We start from the raw sequence: 12,407 nt of genomic DNA on the forward strand, positions 1-12,407 counted from the left end.
AATTATAATTTTAAGAGTGTTTTATATTCATTTTAGATAAAGCAAATAAATCTGCATTAATGTTACTGGAAAACAAGATTTTCAACATAAGACAATACATGACAAAAAAAAATAAAGGAAAAGTCATTATTTTAATTGAAAACACTAGGAATTCATCATTCTTAAAATATATGTATATTCTTATCTCTGTCCACCAAAAAGAGTCAAAAAGGAATAATAGTCCAGAAAGAACAATGACATATATCCCCCAAATCTTGGTTTCTAATTCTCCATTAACATACATACTGGGGTTCCCTGGGGGGAAAAAAAACAGTGATTTTAGGAAATGTCCAAGATAAGCCAAGTACATCTTATTATGTCAAAAAACGAAAAAGCACTCAAAAACTAACAGAGTCATGTTGAAAGGACCCAGAAGCCAGCTTGCAGTTGCATCTACTGGCCTTTAAAACAAACATGAGCATCAAAAAGAATATCTGTGATGGCTCTAAAACTCTGAATAAACAAACATCCATGAATTCATAATGAAACTCAAGAAAGACAGGAAAAGGAGAAGAAAGAGAAAAAGAACGAAAGCTTTTATTTCATGATAAATATAAAAGGAATAATGGAATTTCAGAAAATTACCACACTGCTATTCCTACTGTAAAATTAGTCTTAGGTGAGGATCCCTAATGGTTGCTAAAACCATTGCATGAAAAGTCTCTCTCCACAGATTACTTATGAATTGAAAAGGGAAAAATGTACTCATAAATGGAGCAATCTGGTAGTCACCACCTTGACCAAGTGACCAAACCTGAGTGTCTAATAGCAGGACAACCTGACCTTGCATGTCTTATTATACAGTGCAATGAGAAGTATACAATATGTATGAAATATTCTTGCCAAACAAATTTAACTTAAATCTAATCAAGCTTCCAGACCTACTTCTGATTTATAGACAAGGAAATAGCAGTACAAGTTCAATAACACCATAAAGAAGCAAGCAGAAAAATCTAGAATTTGGGACATTTTACAAGACAACTGGCTGGACGCTTTAAAAATCAATGTAAAAAAATGACTATATATTCTAGATTAAGAGACACTAAATATCTATAACAGCCAAATGCAATGTGAGCACCCTTAATCTTGATTTTAAAAATAAGTATATACATTACATTTTGAGACAACTGAAGAAAACTGAATATGGATTGGATACTAAATATTATACAACTATGGTTATTTTAGATAACAATACTGTATATGTGTAGGACAATGTTCTTATTTTTAAAGTGATGCCTGCTGGTACATAGGAGTGATTTATGGTAGCTACAACCTACTATCAAATGGTTCCACCAAATATTACATATAGAAAGGGATGAATCAAATATGGCAAAATGTTAACAAATGTTGAATATAGGTGGAGGGTATACAAACATTCACTGCACAATTTTGTTCATTTTTCCAGTGCTTAAAATTTTTCAAAATAAAGAGATGAGAATGAAAACAAGGTCATAGGACTCCATGATGGGTATGGGTCCTCACCAAGGAGTAATATCAACACTTCCCAGATGGCCATTTATCATCCCTTTGTAGTTATTATAAATCCAAAATACACCACTGATGATTGAAACAACTTAACTTTAGAAGGACGCTAACGCCTTAACTATGGCTTACACCTTAACCATGAAGATTTCAGAAAGACCTATCAATTTTCTCAAGTAGCTCCTAAAGTTATGTCACTCAAGAAATATATGGCTTTCTTTAAACTTGAGCCACTTTCAGATATTCCTTTGTTCATAAAATTGGCTGAAGCATTTGTGAAGGTTTGAGGTGTCATTTGCCTCTTGCCAGTATCAAATGAGGTATTGGATTGTGTCCAAACAATCTGCAGTTTCTATAAATACTTGATAAGATCTACTTTCTCTATTTAAAATAGAAAATCATTTGGACTCTGCTAGAAGAGAAAATGTTCTTTTTATTCAAGTAAGAAACAAGTATCTTACCTGCTTATTCGGTTTTCTAGATTCTACTACTTTTAACATTAAAATGAACTCATATCATCCAAAGGACCTTGTGGATTCCAACGTCATCGTTTGCAAATAAAGACACAGATCTGCAGAGCTTAAATGGCTTGTAGGGGTCACACAGTGAACTAATAGTAAATTAGGACTAGATACAAGGTTTTTGAACCTCAGTAAAAATATCAAAATTTCTACACAATATTGTTCTATCATTTACTGTGTGACCTTGGATAAATTGCTTAACCTCTCCAAGCCTTGGAGGTAATACTATGGCATCTGCCTCACGTATCCAGCATCACAACCCCTCAAGCCACCTCTGATTTCAGATGCAGCTGTGATGAACACTTCTGTGAGAGTTCACTCTATGGAAGTTCACTTCTGTGAGAGTTCAAGGTCACCTTATGCTAACAGCTCTCCACCTCAAACATTTACTGCCTGTCCCTTCCATCCAGTGCCCCTCCCTCTTTGTCTTCCTCATCTGAAGGGAAAAGGAGAGGCTCAGAAGTCAAACAAGAGCTGGCCACTTACCTACTTGAGGTTTATTATAAAATGAAGAAATTCTAAGGCAAGTTACAAAAATGATCATATATTAAGAATTTATGTTAAATGAATTAGTGACAAAAAAATGTTGTTCATATTTACAGAATTTATTTTTTAAGGTCAATTCATAGCTATAATACAAAGTGTGGTCCCACAATAAATCACATGTTTAAAGCTTGGGATAAACATCTCATTTCAATTCTATCCAAGTGTAACTAAGTGAATAATTTATTTGAAAATATCAGAGGCTGGGTGCGGTGGCTCAAGCCTGTAATCCCAGCACTTTGGGAGGCCGAGGCAGGCGGATCATGAGGTCAAGAGATCGAGACCATTCTGGCCAACATGGTGAAACCCCATCTCCACTAAAAATACAAAAAAAAAATTATCTGGGTGTGGTGGCACGTGCCTGTAGTCCCAGCTACCCAGGAGACTGAGGCAGGAGAATTGCTTGAATCCGGGAGGCAGAGGTGGCAGTGAGCCAAGATCACACCACTGCCCTCCAGCCTGACATCTGGCAATAAAGACTCTGTCTGAAAAAAAAAAAAAATCAGAGGTCTAAATGTGACCCTTTACACATGCGAGGCTGAGGCTGCAAATTCCACCTTACTCAAACATCTGTGACCAGGGTTCTGTTAAGAAACATTGAAGCTGGAATGAATCCAATGTCTGTAGACTAGTGTATGACAAATTGTGAGACATCAGACAATAGAATACTACTCACCAATAAAAGGAAATCATTTCTGATAAATTCAAGAATGTAGATGAATATTCAGAGCATTATGGTAGAGAAAGAAGCCCAAGACACACAAAAAGGCACACTCTATGATCCCATATATTTAAAATTCTTAAAAAACTATAGGGACATAAATCAGATCAGTGGTTGACAGGGACAGGGAGAGGCTTGACTAAAAAGTGGCAAAAGAAAACTTTTTTATATAGCTGCATCTTAGTCCATTTGTATTGCTATAAAGGAATACCTGTGGTGGGCAACTTATAAAGGTATTCCTTTATAGCAGCACAAACGGACTAAGATGCTACTGTGTCAAAGAGTCTTCTCTTGCCACCTTGCAGTCAGGCCTCTCCCAGTCCCTGACAACTACTGATCTGGTTTATAACAGTTTATTTGGCTCACATTTCTACAAGCTATAGAGGAAGAATGGCACCAGCGTCTGCTTCTGGTCAGAGCCTCAGGTTGCTTCCACTCATGGTGGAAGGCAAAGGGGAACTGGCATGTGAAGATCACATGGTTAGAGAGAAAGCAAAAGAGAGCAGAGGTGCCAGACTCTTTTTAACAACTAGTCCTCACAGGAGTTAACAGAGCAAGAACTTAATACATTGAGGATGGCACCAAGGCATACATAAGGGATCCACCCCATACCCAAACACCTCTCATTAAGCCCCACCTCCAACAATGAGGATTGAATTTCAACATGAGGTTTAGGGGACACACATCCAAACTAGAGCAAGTGGAAATTTTCTATAACTTGGTCATGATGATTATTACACAACAATATAAATTCGTTAAAACTCATTGAACTGTACATTAGACATAGTAAAATTGGTTGCATGTACATTATATCTCAATATTCCTAAAATGAAAGTGAACTTGCAGTAAATAAGCAAACAAAATATATATACTTGAAAATTTATTAATAGAAACATGTTTTCTCATAAAAGAAAATAGGAATGTGCCTACAGAAAACTGTGCCTTAGCCATCTTCAAATTTACCCTCCACTTCTGCTTTTCTCTATATTTTGAGGGGAAAATTATCTAATTTTCACATAAATCAAAAAGGAAAAGCGATGGGCAGAAGGGGACCAATGTAGGTGTCCACAAATGAATCAAATTGATGCCTTTCTATGATGATTTTCTCCAAAATTCCCTCCTATATTAACAACAACAAAAAAAAAGTTGCAACATTCTTTTCTTGCTTTTTTCGGTGTGTTTGTTTGTTTGTTCGTTTGTTTGTTTGTTTCAGAAATCTGGATTCTGGAATACTATTGTAGTATATACAATCCTAAGAAAGAAACTCTAGAATTATATGCCATTGCATTTCAACAATAACAAAACAGTTCCTAGTGGCTAACACCTACAGAAGCGGGAGAACTGTGAAAGATTTCAGATATTGTATTGATTCAGACTCAAGAATATACAGTTGAGGCTGGGCGCAGTGGCTGACATCTGTAATCCCAGTACTTTAGGAAGTCAAGATCAGAGGATCACCTGAGGTAAGAGTTTGAGACCAGCCTGACCAACATGGCAACACCTATCTCCACTAAAAATATAAAAATTAGCTGGGGCCAGGTGCGGTGGCTCACGCCTATAATCCCAGCACTTTGGGAGGCCGAGGTGGATGGATCACAAGGTCAAGAGATCAAGACCATCCTGGTCAACAAGGTGAAACCCCGTCTCTACTAAAAATACAAAAATTGGCTGGGCATGGTGGCACGCGCCTGTAATCCCAGCTACTTGGGAGGCTGAGGCAGGAGAATTGCTTGAACCCAGGAGGCAGAGGTTGCGGTGAGCCAAGATTGCACCATTGCACACCAGCCTGGGTAACAAGAGTGAAACTCTGTCTCAAAAAAAAAAAATATTAGTTGGGCATGGGGATGTGTGCCTGTTATCTCAGCTATTCATGGAACTGAAGCAGGAGACTTGCTTGAACCTGGGAGACAGAGGTTGCAGTGAGCAGAGATCATGCCACCACACTCCAGCCTGGGTGCAGTGCAAGACTCCATCTACACAGTGAAGACAGGAAAATGAGACAAAGATTTCAGAGAGACAAACAAGAAACCAGAGAGTTTAGAATCCCCAGTCTCTGACCTCTTAATTAATAGAGACAGAGAGAAAGAAGAAAGAAGAGGACTGAAAAAGAGAGAAGGAAGACCTAACACAGGCAGCTAAATCATCCATACTTGATTCTCAAATGCAATTCATAAGATATTCAAATGCAGTTCCTATAGGCCTATAATTACCTTTCCTTGTGCCATCTTTATCTATCTTTTAATATATGCACATAGACATAGAAAGTGGAAAATAGACACCGGAGACTCAGAAAGGTTGGGGGATGGGAGCAGAGGCAAGGGATGGATGAGAAACTACCTAACAGATACAATGTACACTATTCAGGTAATGGTTACACTAAATGCCCAGATTTCACCACTATGCAATGTAAGAATGTAACAAAACTATACTTGTACCCCTAAATCTATAAAAAGAAATTGAATGAGTTGGGAAGCTTTCCCTCTTTATTTCTAAAATCTATATCTAACAATAATTTTCTTTCCTTGAAAATTTGTTAGCACTTTCACACAAAGCCTTCTTTGTCTAGGGTTTTTTGGGAAGTTGAGATGGGGATGAGAGTCTTCGATTACCATTTTAAATACAAATGTTCTCTTTCTTCTTGTATTAATTGTATGAACTTTATATTTTTCAAGAAACTTAAGAGCATCTAATTTTTTTTAAATATTTACTAATTATCATTTCTTAAATCATCTTGTGAAGGAAGATTCTAGGTTACCGCCCTCCAGAGAACTTCAGAAGCCCTTTGCCATTACAGTGTCTGCCCCTCTCAGCACTAATCTTGCTCAATTCCTGACTCTCTCCATTCTAGTACCTACCCTTCAAGACAGAGAAGGTGTTCTTGGCTAGTAAGCACTCAAATCAAACAGCATTGTAAAAAGCCATTATCTCCTTGCTCCGGCTTGTGTAAATTTTCCCTGTGTTGATAGATAGTCAGGGTTTTCCACCACTTCAAAAGCAGAGAAATTGTGTAGGGCATTCAAAGGCAGCAAATGTGCACTCAGGGTATGGAAAGAAATAATCTCATAGAACACCTTCATTTCCAGGGTCCCCAGAGCAAAGACCCACTTCTGTGAAAGACCCTCCTGAGATACAGGCAAATTAGGTAATTCTTGACTAAAGACAGTTTATTCCCATCGATTAAAAGGAAGAGCCACTTAGTGCTACCCTTTAAACATTCCCTTCCCCTTCATGTTCAACTCTGGAGTTTCAGCTTTCATCCTCACTTCTAAAGTTCTGATTCTCTAACATCGTAATGAAAATGTAATTGTTTTAAAAATATATGTAATCCAGATATCAGCTGCCATTGACCTATTTCTTATCATCTAGATAAAGATAGATTAAAATGTCCACATAATGGATAGTGGAAAAAAATGCAATCCTAAGCAGCATCCTAAGGATTTCTTCCCATTTCTGGGGCAGGGGTATAGACTGAGGTGGGGGCTCTCTGATGGCTGCTTCTACCTCTGCCTCTGCTGAGTAAATAGTGGAGATCAGGGATCCACTCCTCATCTACTCCCAAGGAACTCAACCCTAATTTGCCCTGGGCTGTACTTGTCTTTAATTTCTACCCAACACACCTTCCAATCAAGGCATTTGAAGTGGAGAGAAAATATTATTGAAGGTTTTAGAGAAATCTGCATTGTGCGACATAAATATAAAATTTAATAATAAATATTTGTATTGCTGAAGGTCCCCCGGCCATTTCTTTAACTTAGATACCAGCCTCCCTTCATGTTGCTGCCTCTCCTCTCTTCTTTCTGCTTCCATTTTGTTTCCTCCTCCACCTTCAGACCCCTTTAAATTCCTCTTCGTTCCCAGGGCATCCTACTTCAATATAACGAGTTAGCTGTGGATCCTGCAGACCTCACACACCACCTTATGGTCTCACCTTCACTTCAAGTAGCTTATCCAGGTATTTTTGCTCTTCTAAATATATCAGTAGCTATATTTCAACACATCTTCATCAGATCAGTTTTAAGATTTGGATACATCTGCTCTGTGAAATTATGATACCCTTTTTCTTTCCTTTTTCCATCCTTTCCCCCATCCCATACTCCTTCCATTTTTACCTCTCCTTTTAGTGTCCTATATCACTTCCTTGCTATCATCCCATTTAAAGAAGAAAAGAATTAAATGTTTCATTTTCATAGTGACTTGTTGCACCATCTCTACCTAATAGCCAAATATGAGCTAATGCTATAATAATGTTTCTTTTTTCTCTGGGGTATTTGCATTCTAGTGAAAGAGCTAGAATATTGCCAAGCCAAAAAAGCAAGTAAATATGGACACATCCCAAACTTGAGCACAGGGCACAGTTATCTAAAACCAAGAGCACTCCCACTGGCCAACATTGGGCAAGACCAACAGGTTAGTCTTCCCCTAAACAAGAGGTGTGATTTAGAGCAGTCCAAAACTAAAGAAAAAGTAGAAGATGTTGTGACCTGTCTCCATATCTATTAGAATCTCAGCATCTTAACCAAAGGGCAACTAGATTATGATGTACAGCCCAATTACTCATAACTAAGGGGCCTGTTCACTCTTCAGAAGAGGGCCTGGGGGAACAGGCTTTGCTATGAGGTGTCAGAGAATGTGTTACCACCAGGAAGGGGAGCTTGCTCTTCCCAGGACCCCACCCACAGGAAGCAGTCATCTTTCCTTCCCCTAAACTCATCCAGGGACACTTACTTAATCTATGCCTCCCTCATGCTCTTACCCTCCTTCTACCTTGTTAGGTTGCCTTTGCACCTTTGTTCCCGGTTAGAGATGGGTTTCCTAAGTGCCTTGGTACTTGCTCTCCTCTCAAATAAATGTGTGTCTGCTCAAATGTCTTCTCAGAAAGGCGCTTCCTACCCTGCCTGTGTAAAAGCAATACACTCTCTATCCCCATCATCTCTCTTCCCATCTCCTGCTTTATTTATATTTACTCTCACTCTCAGCACTACTTGACATATGATTTTTTTATTTGTTTGGGGTTTCTTTTTGTCTGTCTCCCAAGTGCACCCCCTGGAATACAAATCCCTGAGAAAGAGACTTTACTGTGTACTCTGCTCTGTTTCCAGCATGCATAATAGAGCCTGACACACAATAGTTACTGAATATTCATCAAATGGATGAACAAATCAATTGTAATATTTATTCATCCATCTATATATCCCCCACAATACTTAAAACTGGGCTTAGCATTTCTTGAGAACCCAGTAATTGTTGAAGGGAGGAGAGGGGAAAAGGCGGTAGGGAATAAAATGGGAGAGAAAGATGGGGGAGTAGAAGGAAGGGAGAGGGAAGGAGAGAGGAAGGAGAGAAGACAGAAGGACTCAATGGCTAAATAAGTGAATAAATGAATAGGTTCTACATAAGCAACATGTCACCTTGGGAAATTATGGGAAAGAATCCAAGCGTCATTAAGAACAACTGATGCAAGAAACAAGAGGCCCAGATAGTTGCTCATTTCCTTGGTAGAGTGATTTACTGCTAGAAGTCAAGATGCAAGGAAAATTACTGTAGGAAAACTCCATCCTACAGTCTGGCCAAATGAAATATTAGACGATGTTAGGCATTAGCACTGCTTGGCCAAGAGCCACGGAGCTAATTGTTACTTGTTGTCTGAGCCTCTTAAGATTATACCATTAAAACCTTGCATTTTTAATATAATGAATACATGTCTGAGCCCCATAATTAGAGATGGTCTAGCAAATTAAGAAAATTACCTTTTTATAAAGAAGACATGAAGAAACTGAACCAGTTTAGGAAATTATTCAACTGCTGCTATAAAAAATCAATTCATATTTTCTCCCTGCCTTTTCAAATATCTTTTGGCCATAAAGCCATTCCTCTTCAGCCCATTTAAGTCTTATCAGCCAAGCCATGCTGACTAATGTTCATGTTCAAGCTGTTCAGCCATTAGGTCCATGTGAAAATGCTAATGAACTACAGAAAGATACTGAAGGTATCCATGAGATAGCAAACCACAGTGCCTACATTCAGGATCTGCAATCAGATCCCTGAATTCATACCCTGGATCTGTCTTTTAATTGTGGTGTGACCTTGAGCAAGCTATTTAATCTCTTAAGTCTCAGTTTTTAACAGTAAAATGTGGATAATAACATCTAGCACATAGTGTTATAATGCATATAGTATATGCAAGGTACTTAATACAGTTCCTAGCAAATAGTAAGTGTCCAATGAACTTTAGCTCTTTTCTTTTTTATTTGTATTTATCCTCTTTTCTCCTTTCACAAAATAAATTTCTTGGGGAAATAACTATGTCTTCTATTTCCTTGATAATGATTTATTATGGTCAATAAAATATCCTGAAATAAAATATGTGTACTCCCTTCAGGTGATTCAATCCATCACCAATCAGTTATCTCCATTTATGTTTTCCTAAGGACAGCATTCAGTTGTGAAATTATTAGAAAGACCTCATAGGTTTGCAGGTGGTTCATGTACACATGTATCTTATTTTCAGGTGATATGCTGATCCCCATCATTTCTTTTTCAATTTTTCTCTTTCTCTCCATCTTGCTGTCATCTTTGACTTTATTCCCTTACTTCAAAAACATACACTGGATATTTGCAACCATACTGTTTCCACCGGTCCAGGTCTACTCACATGAAATTCAAATCACATTTTCCCATAAAGAACAAATGCCTAATTGATGAAGGATAACGTGACTTCCCAAGATAAGAGCCCTGATCTCTCCACCCCTCCTACCTCCTGAAGAGTCAAATGCTACTCCTTTTCTCAGTGGGGATGGAAACAAGCAGGGGGGACATCTTGCCCTAGAATACTACAGCCCAAAGGTCAGAGAGCCATGCTGACCACCTTGACCCTGTCTGCAGTCCTGCTGAGTGATCTTGCCAAGCCAAATGTTCTTTCTCATGCTTGTGGAAGCTGTAAGAAACCATTCCATTAGCTCTACCAATTTCAGCCCATTAATTTGTCCTGCTTTCCTGCTCCAGATCCAACAAGAGAGGGATCATACTGCTAAAGCAAAAAGGAATCTCCCACCCATTATTGTGCCCATGTGCACAGTGACAATAGGAAGACTTCTATAGGAAAAGAATCAAGAAACACTGAAATTAAAAAAAAAAAAAAAGGCTAATTTAAGCCTGCACACATCCAGAAAAAAAGGCTCCCAGGTAATAGTTTGACAAACACAATGCACTGGGAAAAAAATGATAAACTTAAGGATTCAGAAAAACAAGGGCACAGTTAGGTTCTAAAGAACAAAGTCACATTTGGAGGTTGCTGAGATAATTCCAGTTGCAATGCATTCCCTGTGGAGGGAAAATCTGGATTCAAAAAGAAACGTTCTCTACATCTTGAGTTTTTAAAAACTTGGATTTACTTGAACTTTTAGGCTAACCATCTTCCAGAAGTTGAAGCCTGTTTTTCTTATATAATAAAAACCTGGATACAGCTGGTATTAATAATACATCTGTATTACCCATAATTGCTTCAGGCTTCATTTTGGCACGATTAAGGATAATCATAATCCTTTGAAAAGTCCATAGTTTATTCTGTTTAAAGCTACTGTTAGAATTAAAACATTTTCATTCTTCTCCATTCAATTAATCTGAAATCCAAAATGCATTTCTTTTGATTGTGTCAACTTTTATCTTTCATTTCATATATGTAAGTAGTAAGATTGAGTATTTAGCAGATAGAAAAATTTATATATTTTGGTTGCCAAATACCTTTAAAATCCTTAAAATATGCAAAATAGCATCACACTTATGCAAAGGTCATATGTAAAGTGGCTTGAGCCATCTGGGTGGAAGCTAAGAGCTCACAAATAATTGAAGGCCAGAGACTCTGGCATAAAAAATAGAGGTTGATTATTGCAACTATAGCTGCCCAGTGGGCTTCTGTTGTTTTTTTACTGCCAACTGGTCACAGCTGTGAGCAGACAAAACCAGACACTCTGCCAAAGGGTAGGGGCTATCATAGTCAGTACCGCCCCAAAGACAGGCATCACTCTATTTTCAGGCATTCTCCACACTCCTAGTTTCACATATTTCAGTATCATTCTGCCACTTGTGACTTTTTTGGAAATAATGGAACCCCCTCAACAAGACTCATTCTTTCCCATCTTTAGCAGAAAAACTGACTCTACTCATCTCTTAGCACACTTTCAAGGCATCCCTTCTGAATCCTTGAGGAGGAGGAAAGGGCCAAAGAATGATGTTAGTGTTACTGCCTTTCTTTACCTACACATGGCTGCAAAAATACCAATTAATGACCCAGCCCTCCAGTGCTCAGCTTTCTTAAAAAGACTATAGTTAACTCACCTGCAAACTTTACTTCCAAAACTGAAGCATCTTTTATATCTTTCCAATGTTTCAAGCTTCCACCAAGAGGGAAATCTCTGATACCTGCAATCAGCATCTCTTTACCTCTATCCTACAACCACTCTTCTTAGTATCCCAGTCTTCCCAAGAAAATAGGCAGATTATCAGAGGCCACTTAGCTAGAGCCATCTCAAGGTTTCTGTGGGCCAGCTCTTCCTTCTCCTAAGTATTAAACAAAATGCCTTACCAAGTGGCTCTAGCATACTTGATTGCCCCCCTTATCATTGAACCATGCACATCCAAAGACATAGCCCTTGTCATGGGCCAACTGTGTGCAAGTCAATGCTACTCCCATGCTATCTGTAAGATACTAACATCTTCAACAACCATGCCTGTTATCAGTCCGTTCTCATGCTGCTAATAAAGACATATCCGACACTGGGTTTTTTATAAAGGAAAGAGCTTTAATTGACTCACAGGTCAGCATGGCTAGGGAGGCCTCAGGAAACTTTTAATCATGGCAGAAGGGGAAGCAGACACATCCTTCTTCACATGGTGGCAGCAAGGAGATGTGCAGAGCAAAGTGGGGGAAGAGCCCCTTATAAGACCATCAGATCTCATGAGAACTCACCATCATGAGAACAGCATGGAGGTAACCACCCTTATGATTCACTTACCTCCCATGGTGTTCCTCCATGTGGATTATGGGAACCATGGCTCAGGATGAGATTTGGGTGAGGACACAGCCAAACCATATTAATGCCTGA

This window comes from Callithrix jacchus, chromosome 8 (assembly GCF_049354715.1).
Source record: "Callithrix jacchus isolate 240 chromosome 8, calJac240_pri, whole genome shotgun sequence".
NCBI lineage: Eukaryota > Metazoa > Chordata > Mammalia > Primates > Cebidae > Callithrix > Callithrix jacchus.